Raw genomic sequence first — 12,118 nt, 5'->3', positions numbered from 1 at the left:
GCTTTCTTCTTGAGATGGGAAACTAGAACTATATGTATTCAAGATCACACCAGTGTGTATTTATGTGGTGACAAACCAGGGAACAATGCAAAAGATCATCTTTTAAGAAGTCAAAGCATTTTAATTTCTTCAGCAATGCCATCAGACTGGTTAGGATATATCAGAAAGTAGTTTTATTTCCCGTCTGCACCATTGCCTAAGTCTACTGACTCCTGAACAAATGTGTTGTGCCCCTAGGAAACAGGGTTTAATAAGAAATGCTCTGTTTTTAACTTGTGGTGTCAGGAGTTCTTATCTTGAAATGTTGGAAATGTCCAGAGTGCTCTGAGCTTAGTGCTGATGTGAAGAACTGCACTTCAGCACGGACCCTAGATCAACTTCTGTACACAATCCTCAAACAATGGTAGATTACTGTATACTTCTGTGTTTAGTACCTCACAATTGTACTTGCACAGAGCAGGATATTTTCTTAAAACTAGGGCTCCTTGAAAAAATGTGAGGGTTTGACTGGGTAATTCATATTAGAGCGAAACAGTTTAGGAAATCCTACAAATACGAGAGTTTTTGAGGAAGCATTTGTCTGTAAATTAGTCATGTCTGAATTATTGTCATCATCTCTGGCAAGCAGTTTTTGTCCCACAAACCTTTAGGGAGTGAACTGAAAATTCAAGGGATCATGGTTTTCTTATTTAACTAGTCAATGCTTTCTGCAGTGGCTCTGCAGGACAAAAAGCCGTGAGAGAAACCCACTGTAGTGTGTCCTGAGGAAACTTGCTTATTTACTGTGATGATGTCTGTTATTGAAACCTGTGGTCTTACTTGCTGAATATGCCTCTTAACTAGTGACTTTAGGAATACTTATCCAGTGGTTCAGGAATGGGTTTTGCTGGCCCAAGCCCAACTTTGTAAGGCCTTTACTTCAGTTTGTCACATGTAGTAGCATTTTGAGGGCTAGTACTTGATGTGACTGCTTGTTTTCTCAAGGCCTTTTTATTAATTTCCTGGGTAGGAGCAATGGATTTGCACGCCTTTTCTGCTCACGTTGTCTGCCTCATTCAACCACCAGCGTCACAAGCTCCAAAGAGCCAGAGCAGCCTCTTCTACTGTTGTCTGCAAGAGTAGCTACTTGATAGGGATTTGGATGGTGAAGAGTTGTTAACTGTACTTTGCTCTGTGTGGTACTGTACTTCACCTGCCCTTTAACAACCAACTGACCTGATTATGTGGCATACAGAACAATTACAAACTGGACACTTCACAGCTTTGTCAGTTGTACTTCTCTAGTGGTATATTCTCTGGCATTTTTCCCTCATTTATTCTCAACCTTGCAGATTAGTAATAAAGGCTGTTCTGTTCTTCATGTGGGATATGAGTGACCTTGATCTATGAGGCTGATTAAGAAGTTTGGTACCAGATATGAAACTTCATATGAAGTTTTCCAGAATGTTGGAACCAAGATTTATCTGGTTCCTGCAGGAGTTTCTCTCTTGCTGGAAATGCAGACTGTAATCACACCTTTCTTTTAACAAATCCTATTCCTGTATTCTTGACCTCGTAGTTCCATTGGCTTCCCTAAGTGGTTGCTGTTGTCCTTCTAAATTGTTTCATTAAGAGGGAAAAATTATCCTACTTACAGATGAGCTGAAAGTACTGAAGTTTCCTGTTTTGCTTTTCTTGAGACTTGTGGGAAGCAATGGGGTATGGCCATCTTGGGTCAAAGAAATTCACTGGATAGTGAATGCAATAGTGAAATCTGGTAAAGATTCTACCTCTTTCTATTTATCTTAAAATTCATGGTTCTTCTGGAAAACAAAACAACAAAAAAGTATCTGATTCAAATGCTTTTTTCTTCTTCTGTTTAAACTTAGGACAGAATTTTTGCTGAGTTTTTGTTTGTTTTAAGGAGCAAAATAGGGACATAACTTTTCATTTTTTGCACAGTATAAAATGAAAAGGTATCTCTTCTCACTATTTTTAAAGCAGACTATCAAATTTAGAACTAAAAATCAATGTCTGTCTGGAAGTCATGAATGTTTACTTCTCTAAGGAAGAACCAGTACTGGAATCTAGAAGGAACAAAGTGTTTCTAAGACAGGAGAGCCCGCTGTTTAAACCCGTCTGCCTTGTGTAAGAGCTCGTCTGTTCTCCACATGATTAAAGTATTAAGACTCTTGCCACAAGGTACTTGAAATACATATATCTCTTTTTCCTTTGTGGTGTTCCACCCCCAGCTCCCCAAGTTGGGTTAGACAGTTGTTAGCAATGTGAGTTTTATAGAACGTAATCAGAAATTAACTACAGAATTATTACAAAATTTGTTATCTCCCAATAAATTCTCAGAGCTGGTATATGGCTTCATTTGAGTACTATATTAATTCTGTTCCACAGCGGATGAGAGTCTGAGTCCCACACTTTGAATCTTACCATTTTGTGCTTTGTCTTGTGCCATTTAATGATTGGGAGGAAGTTTATCAAAAAGTTTGTACAGATGTGTGTTAATTGCTTTAAAGAATCCCAAGCAAATAGAACCCCCCCACCCAAACACACGTGCTTAATCTTTGAATTGTGTCAAATGCTAAAAGCAAAAATGAGACTAATTAACTTTCTCCTGTTTCCTTCTTATATCTGACATCTTTTGTCTGATAAAAGTGCCTAATTTGAAGTTAAAATTTGTATTTAAGTCTTCATTTCTGTGTTTCTGCTTTTCCCTCATGTCCCACTGGAGACTGAAAATTTAGGCCTCTTAATCGAAAGTTAAAACAATTAGGAACTTGCATAATGTACTGAAAAAAAATACACTTGAGTTCAACAGAAGTATGTTTAGAAGATGTAGATCACAGGTTGGTTGTCCATGACATGTAAGTTGAGATACACTACCTACCTACTTTAAACAACATCATCTTTTCTTTTATGCGCTGAGCATGTTTAAGAACTGGTTAGAAATAGCAGTTTAGCTGAATTTAGAGTTCTTCCAGTCTAACTGGAGCATCTGAGGCACTTGCAGTTTTAACCTTGAATTCCAGAAAATCTTTGAGAAAGGAGGCATGACTAATACTTCTTATTTCAAGTGAAGTTTTTACATAGATGAGAGTATCCAATTCTTACTGACCTAGTTGACATGTTGCCAGCTCTAAATTTTGTCCAATTTGCCAAGCTAAGTTTTGGCTGGATACAAAAATGATGGCCGTCTGGGTTTTTTTGAGGGTGTTCTGTTTTTTTTGGTTTATTTTTTAAAAAACAGGTATTTATAAAAATAAGCTGTAAGTTAAAGGTGAAAATACATGGCATAGGTATTATAAAATGCAGAAAAGTAAACTTACAACAAACTTAAGTGCCAGTTTAAAGCTATGTTGCACTCATTTCTTGGTAAAATTGTGGTATGTCTAGGATTATTAAATATTTTTTGATAAACTGGTTTCAGCATTTGTGTCAACATGTTTGGAAATAAGTACTGTGAATGCAGCACTGAGGTTTATAGGGTTGATAGTTCACTTACTGTGTTATAGTTTGGCATCTAGATGCAAGATGCCTTTTGTTCTGTAGTTTCAGCAGATCAGAGAAAAGCGTCAATTGATTTCAGGGAACCACCATATTAGTGCAGTCTAGATACAGGATTTCGATTAATTTCAAACTTTTTCTAAAAAATAATAGAAACCAACAAATAGTTTCTGAATATGATGCAGTTGGATATACTGGGAGATAAGAATGACTTTTCTCTTGTTTGTTTCAAAATGGTTTGCAGTTTGTGGGGAATAAACAGGTTGTTTGAATGACCCAGAAATGGTAATTGAAAGGAAGCCTCCTGGAAATTCCCATGAAACTCTGAATCTCTTAGGAAATTCCACTTACATGTTAAACTTACTGTCAGGCATCAGTTTCATGGAACACTTCTGAAGGCTTGCAACTTCATTAGCTTGCAGTAGACCCACAGAGTGGTATAGAATCCTAAGCTTCAGTTTCTCAAAAACCCATCAAGATAGGAATGTTTTGAATTAAATACATTTTTGGCTCAGTGAACTGGTATTTTCTCTAACAGCTTTCAGCTAGATCTCCCTTCTTATCAGAAAGCTTCATGTTTGTCGATTCTGATAATCCCAGAAGTGTGCCAGACCTATTTATTCATTAGTTGACAGCTAGACTTTCTCCCAGACGCTGGTTAGATGTGTGACACTGTAGTAGTAAAGCAGAGTTGTGTCACATTAATCGTTGGAGATTTGCAGTGGACTTCACTTTTCTGTCATGATTTAGTGAACATCTGATTAGGCCTTCATGTAGAAAAGCAGCCTTTGTCTGTCAATCCTAAACTTTTTAGGTAAAACAGCCAAGCTTTTCTGTCCTCTTAAAATTATGGTTAAGAAACAAGAACATGCTTCAGGCACGTGGTCTTCGGAAAATGACAGTTGTTTATGTGTTTTCGTCTTGGGCATTATTCTCCTCGTGTTGTAAAACGGTTACATTGATACCAAATGAGGAAGTTGTAAGCATTTTTCCAAGCTAGATGTTATCTTCTTTTACAGTGACTTATTCCTTCTGAATTTTCTTCTCTAAGGTTACAAACTATAAATTAGCCCATATTATAGTCAGCACTGTTCTGAGTAACAGTTGGCAGCTAGATAACTTTTTGATGTAGCGTCTTGAAAAAGAAAGGCAGTACAATAAGCTTTCATGTCTGAATAACACTGATATACACACCAATTCCATATGTAAATGTTCCTGGGTGATAGCTGGGATTACATCACTGTTCAAAGAAAGAAGAGTTTTTAGAGAGCACAGAGATTAAATTAAACTGTCACTTAAGCGTTTTTCTCTCCCCCTACCCACAGAGTAGCACAGTCACTTCTGAAGTGTTTTCCTTATGCCTTTTAAATTATAAATAACACAAATCTCTCAAAATATCTTGCCACTACATTAGAAATTAAATTAATTTCAATTTTGACAGTGTCTAGAAGCTACAGTAAAAGGTATCATGTGGGCTCTCCTATTTACAGGTCTACAAGGACACATTTGTACTGGCATAGAAGATTATTTTGGAGTGTGGAGATACTTCCTTTTTTATTGAATGTTATTTCTCTTACTGTTATGTATATAAACAAGTACCTGAAAAATAGACCTGAACTCAGAATTGGTGCTAACCTTTGTGTTTACTTAACCTACAAATCTTTTTTTTTTTTTTTTTTTCTGTTGGCTGCCATCCTTTTCTTCAAAGTTGTTGAACAATTGTGGGGGGAGGCAAGATATTTCCTCTTTTTGTTTTGCTGCTGAGGTATGGCCAATTTTGGTCTTCCTAGCACTGGACTGTTACTCCCTTTTTGTTTTCTGCATAATGCTTATAACTGCTTAATGTTATAGCTGGTTCTTTTGATGTATATATTTGTTTTGGAAACTATATTTCATCGCTGTCTGTATCCCCTCAATAAAGCACAGTGTAGAAAGTTGAAAGCAAGGATTTTTATCCTAAGTGAAAAGTAGCCAGTTAGAACTGAAGCTGTTCTGTCATCTCATTTCAATTTTTGGTCACCCTATCTCTTCTCAGTGGCAGCAGCAGTGTCCTCAACTACATTAATTCTTGGACTCAAGATTTGCATTAGAGAAGGACAAGTATCTTTTCTAGCTATGGTTTGGAATTTGTATTGGAGTCTAAATAGAGGATTTCCTCCCTTTCACATTGGAATCTCTGGTATGTACGTTCCTGTTTGCTCAGGCATCTGAATCAACATGGTAAAGAAAATGAGGGTATTAAGGTAAATGTTGAGAACTTTCTATTATAAGAATACTTTTTTTTAGTGCTATAAGCAAAAAGTGAATTCCAGCTAGGCAAGATATTCAACAGAAACCCTCTCCCTTCCACACTCCTATGTGAAATCTGTCCTAATTATAGGGCAGAGAGAACAGCTGCTCACCTGTGGAGGGAAGGGAGAGGCAGAAGAAACAGACAGAGAGGTTAACATGTAATTTGTGTTACTCTTAAGCACTCTGCTCTACTCCTATAAAACATGAAAATAACTGTCTTCTCTACAGAATAGTCTCCTGGAAGAAGTTATAAGGGAGTTGCTGCTTGTGTCCTAGTGGTAGGATAAAGGTAACTACGTGTAATAAAAAGATTGAGATAACTATTTAATGCTTTTCAAAATTTTGAATTAGTGCTACAGAAAATGCGTAAGATGTTTTCTAAATCAAGAGTGGTCTGACATATTGAAGAAACTATGTTTATTGCTTAGCCATTATGAAGATATTCTTAAGGGGATTGAGTTTCTGATGCAATTTTTTTTCCTGTCACTTGGAAGCAGGAAACCATTTCTTTATTTGGCAAAAAACCCCGCAAAACTTACAAGCAGATAACCATTTTTTCAGGGAAACCAGTAACCTGCTGTGCCAAATAACGGTGGAACAGAGTGCAAGCAGCACCTGTGAAATGGGGGCATGTGCTTCAGAAGGCTGTAAGTTTGTATGATTAGAAACTAAAAGATGACTGAACATGAGCTCCAAGTCCCTTTCTTATGAAAGGGATAATTTGTAAGAAAGGCAGATGACTTCTTTGCCTTTTTAATTAAGCTAAAACAAAATACTGCTTCCTACTTATGCACGTGTATTTTTAAAAAAAAAATATTGAAGCCCTACTGAGAGAGAATTTGAAGAGAGGAAGTTTTTCTTTCAGAGAAATGAGAGGCCTGGTGCATTGTCTGGCTGGGTTACTTTTTTTTTTTTTAAAAAAAAAAAAAACATTAAAAATGGTTCTAATGCTTGATGAAACTAATGAAGCTGAATTCTGTCTGTGGTATGATTGTTTAAATCCAAGATAGCTGACTTAGTAATGCAAACCACAAAATTTCCTTCAGATATACTCCCTGTACTAAGCCAAACTAAATAATGCAGTAGTGAAAATGTGTAGAATAGGAAGAATTAGAACTGAGGTCTGTCATTTATATATAATACTTTGTTGAATTACACATAGTTTTCAGAAGGGATCACTTTTTAGTTGAGTGGGAGAGGCCAAAGTACTGGGGGGGGGAAATCCTTTAAGTCATTGCTCTGGTGTAGAAGAACCAAGCTTAAAGTTTTTAATTTTGTATATTTTTTTTTTTCACATACAAAGGGGAAACTTTTACTTCTTCTGGTAATGTCAGTGAGTTTTATCTCAGAACTGCATGTTTCTGTGTTGTACTTTGCTGTGAAGTTACTGCTACTTAAATAAAAGTGTATGGCACAAAGGAGGCTAGCAGTTAAGGAGGTTAGCTTATTAGTTAGAGGAATAAACTGGGGTGGGCAGGATATGTCTTTTGGTTCTTATTTGTCTGTAATTTCTTTCCACTGTGATTTTTAGTTTCTGAGACTCTTCATACAATTTATCTAATAGTGCACACAGATTAAGAAATACGATCTCAAAATATGGGTTGTATGACTCCAGAATGGGAACAGAATTTATATGAAAAGTAGTTAAGTGTTCCTGTGGCCAAAGGAAAATACAGAAGCAGGAATTGAACTCTTACTTGTAACCAAGTCTCTTTTAACAATAAGGTAAAGTAACAAACACTAACTACTATTGCAGAACACCAAAAAGTAAAAGAAGGAAGTTTCGTGTTAATGCTGAGTCTTGGCAGTCCTATGCCCAATCTTATTAAATGTAATCCTATTCTTTGGACTTCGCTAATTACATTTTAAAGACCATTTGTGAAATTTTACAATCCTCTAAGAATTGAAATCGGCAATTCTGAACATACTTTCACATCAGTTTTGATTTTTAAAAGCAGCATTAATGGGATAAACTCCACAGTGCTTAGCATGTGCAACTTTTTTCTACTTTAACTTTTCATTCCGTTTACTCTGCTTAGAATATTGAACAAACTCAAAAAACAAGGAGGCATGAATCTTCCTTGCTGATGCATGTCACTTAACAGCATCTTTTTCTTAAATAGGAGGAGGGGTGAGGCCTGATTTTTACTTAAGAAGGTAAATAACAGGTGATTTGGACTTTAGTAAAACAACTTGAACTACCATAATTCAGATGTGATTCTTGGTATAGTAAGTCACAAAGTGGAGGGTGATGGAGGTTCCTGTGATAAGTTAATTTTTAGGCACATGGAAGTTGTAAAGATTCTGACATATGATTCTGCTAACTTTGTTAGGTGGGTTAACAAATGTATGTTTTACAGAGCCTCAAGATCCTTTTTTTCCTCCGGTCCCTCCGGAGGCTGTGGTGCTTTAAGCTAAAAGTCTCATTTCATTGTAGCAAAAATACACATGCATGCCCCATCCTTTTAAGCATTGTGCAGCAGTCTTACCCTATGCCTAACTGAGGATGTGTTGGAGAAGAAGGGAAAAAGCAGAACTTAATTTGCACGCACCCAGTATTTGCCAAATTCCTTAACACATAGTTAGAGAGAACAGTATGATCTCTTCTAATGGTTAGCCTTTCAGCATTAAGATGAAAAATAGAGCAGTAAATATGAATAGATGAGTGGTATTGTTAAGCATCTCCCTCTTCCATTTAAATTTTGTCTATCTATGTAAGGAACATTGATCTACCATTTCTGGTATGCATCCAGAGATATGAATAAAACAGTCTTCGTGGCTTGGAAAAAATATCAAACCAAAAAGTGAATTTATTTAGAAATATTTTCACTAAAAGCTTTTTATCAGTTCATCTGCTCATACCTTCCCAAACTGGAAAAAGCTGCAGCAGATCAGGGAAGTAAGGAGCAAGTATAAGTCAAGGGTTTTCTAGGTGGCTTATTGTGAGGTCATTGGTGTGATGAGAATGTGAATTATAGGGTTTTTCTTTACTTTTTTTCAATTCAGTGGTTACAGCATGGTAGCTAGTCACATGGATTCCCAGTTATCCTATTACAAGTGGCTAGGCAAATACCTCAATATGCCCCTGCATCAATTGTAATTATTATGGTTTGCCTAAGTCTTGTGAGACCCCTTCTTGAGACTTAGTATTATTGTGTTCTAGCACTTATTAAAAAAGCAAAGAAAAAGGCGCTGCTTTTTTTTTTTTTTACTAAAAAGGATTAAATTTTAGTAAAATGTCTGAAATACAGTGACTTTAACAAAGGGGGAAAAAAGCCTTGCAGCTAATGCCCTAGAATTGGATTACTTCTGAATCAGAAACATGTAAATGGAAGAGGAAAAAAAAAAAAAAAAAGAGTGAAGAGTCAAGGGTGAATGGAAATATATCTGCTTTTATGAAATGGACTTTCTTTTGAAAAGAAGGTACAAATACTGGAGTTAATATGGCCATAAACAAGACTAGGGGAATCAAGAAAATAGTTTGATGTAGAGTGTACCAAACCTATCAAAAACACTTTTAATATAGTCCACACATATACTACTGTTCTCTTTCCTAGCTGTATAGTAATTACCTCTCGTATCTTCAGACTCGCCAAGTGATGCATTTTAGAGCATTACTCAAATGTCAGCTCCATTTATTACATGATGTTTATTCTTTTTTGTCTGTTCTTCTAACCCATAGTCTGAGTCATTCAGGCAAATTTGTTGAAAACATACTTGCAGTCTCAGTTGTTATCACCTGGAAGATGTGGAGGGGGAAGGAGGAGCGGGGTGGTTTGAGAAGGTATTGAATTGGGATCAGGTGTGAGGCTGAAATAACTGTTTCCTCTTAGAAACATTACGGAGATACAGCTTTTGGAAAAACAATAGCCAATCTATAACTAAACCTGTTTGTATTGTACAATTGTTCAATTAAGTCTGCCCAAAGTTAATCTAGGCCAACCTTGTATTAAAAATTCTAAGTCTGCATATTGTGATTTTCTCTAGACTCGGCATAACATACAATCTATAGATAACTTCCACAGCAACAGGTATAGCTTAGCTATTTACTAGTTTCTGCATGGAAGAGGCCTTCGTAATACATAGCCACTACTGCTAAAAAGTAGATGAAAAATGGCTGTATTTGGTCACACAGTGAGGAAGAGTCCCCATGTGTTCCTTGGATACCTCAAGTATCTGTATGTAAGTCTGTATAAGGTGTTCAACCTGGGAACCTTCTGTGGAATATATCCATTTAGTCATTATTCTGTTTTATTCATAACAGAACTTTAGAGCCTGTATTTTCATACTTGGCAACATACACTTTCTAATGTAGATGGGCTTTTAAGATGTGACAGGCACTAAGTAGTTCACAGCGATAAAGCGTTACAGAAAACTTCAATCATAAAGTTCTATGAGCACATGAAGGGTAGTTTCTCTTTAAGAAGATTTCACTTAATAGTTGTAGAGGCAATTCAAAGACTTATTTTGGATTTAATCCTGTTTTAATACTCTTTTAGGTCTGTGTAAACTTGTAGAGACACTTAAATAATGTACTCAAAATAATTCACGAAGTAACAGCTTCTGAATTGCTCAGTAGCAGTAATTACTTTTACCTTTCCAATTTCTTTGACTTTGGTGAGCTATCCTGCTAACTCTTTATAAAAATCTTGTCATAGGTGTGTGGCCCATTTAAGACTTCTGGTTTAGACAACGTAGTACATCAGTCCTACTTCTAGCTTAATTGCACTCCCCCCCTCCTGGGGGAGGGGTGTAAATCAGTGACTGCTAAGCTGATTGCTTAGCTAGGGCCATTGTTCAGCTACTCAAGTGCCTGGCTTCCCTTGGGATCTTAAATTCCATCTCATGGCTGCTGTGGCCAAGACCACTGTTAACTGTCACATCACTGATCAGTTTGTCCTTAATGAGTAGTAGGTCTACCAGAGTGCCTTCCCTATTGAGCTTGTACTACCTCAATCAGGTTTGTCCTTCAGGCACCATACTTATCTCCTGGGTTGGTTGTGTGCTACCACGTTGCTTTTCCATCAGATGTCAGGGTAACTTTGATATTTTTCAAGAGAGCGAAGGCCTGTGATTTGTTCTGCTTTTTTTTTTTTTGAAGGCTTCATCTATTTACCCTTGATTGGGCAGTCTGTTACAGATGGTCACCATGATGTTCCCATGGTTGAATCCCGACCTGTGGACTTTCAGCTGTCCTATAGCCCATTCCACGCTAAAGCTCCATTTGTTCAAGTTCTTTGCATAAAGTGTAAGCACTGTCCTCTGTGACTCTCTCACTTCTGCTTTCTTAAAAGCCAGTATCCATCCACTGCAGTTTTCCAGTTGTGTGAACTGTCTCACCATACTGCATACTCCCAGTGAGATTGTTATGTGCTCTGGTTTCTAATCCCTTGCGCTTGCTTCCTGTGCTGAATGCATTCACATACAGCTGCTTAAGATGTGTCCCTGTGTATGCCACTTTTTCAGGATGACTGTAAGATCCTCACTGTTGTGTTGTCCTCTCTACCATTCTCCCACTTTCTAGGCTTCAGTCCCTGCTTCCCTGGTAAACCTAGTTTGAAGCCTTCCTTATGAGGCAAGTCTCTTGGCAATGATTTGTGTTACGAAATGGATCTTGTCTCTCTCAAGCGCTCTGTTGCTCAGAGGATCTTAATGTCCTAAGAGCTGAAGGCCTGCCTGCAGCCAGGTAGTCAGATGTTGATCCACAGGATGCGTTTGCTCCTGTCAAAGCCTTTCCCCTGGATCAACACCTGGGCTCTGGTATCATTCACCATTGTCCCTGAAATCCTGTAATTAGCTTTGATCTGCTGAAGGTCTCCTTTGACGGTATCATGCTGGCCATGTAGATGGACAACAAGTGATAATATTGCAATGGCCAGGTAAGCCGTAAGAGTTTCTCAGCAACATCCCAGATTTGGACCCATGGGCAAGCAGCGGAGCTTTTAAGGTAGGCTTAGATGCCAAATCTGACAGAACATGTTCCTTCTCACCTCTTTCCTGGGCTGCGTGCCTTTTCAGCACTGGAATAGCTACCGATGGAAAAAGACAGCCCTCTTCTTGCTGGAGTCACAACTTCCAGCCTCCCTCATCCTAGCCCTAAGTGAGGAAAGCAGTAGATTTGGTAGAGGGTGGTCATGGGGGCAGTGAGAGTTGATGTGGGGAAAAGAACTGTTCACAACTGTGTTCAGAAAAGCAAACTACTACTATTTGCTTCTGAATACAATCTCATAAAGTAAAACAAAGGTTTATTGAAATGCCTGGGTTCAGGTGGTTACATTTTGAGTGCCAGCACATATTCATCAGTAGCTATAATAGAAATGAAGTGTAT

The 12,118-nt window shown here is 37.5% G+C and overlaps 1 protein-coding gene across 1 annotated transcript in view; it reads left to right on the top strand.

Moving 5' to 3' along the window:
* Positions 1–1,173: 1,173 nt before the first annotated feature.
* The window catches only part of LCORL (ligand dependent nuclear receptor corepressor-like), a 43,263-nt gene continuing 32,318 nt past the window's right edge, over positions 1,174–12,118 (top strand). The window contains exon 1 of the mRNA XM_009887636.1: positions 1,174–1,178. The gene's annotated coding sequence lies outside the window, so the exon portion shown is untranslated. The remainder of the gene's footprint in view (positions 1,179–12,118) is intronic.

The sequence above is a fragment of the Charadrius vociferus genome, unplaced genomic scaffold, assembly GCF_000708025.1.
Source record: "Charadrius vociferus isolate BGI_N301 unplaced genomic scaffold, ASM70802v2 scaffold306, whole genome shotgun sequence".
In the NCBI taxonomy this organism is placed as follows: Eukaryota; Metazoa; Chordata; class Aves; order Charadriiformes; family Charadriidae; genus Charadrius; species Charadrius vociferus.
Note: the sequence above shows the minus strand (reverse complement) of the source record. Positions and strands in the feature narration are given on the sequence as shown.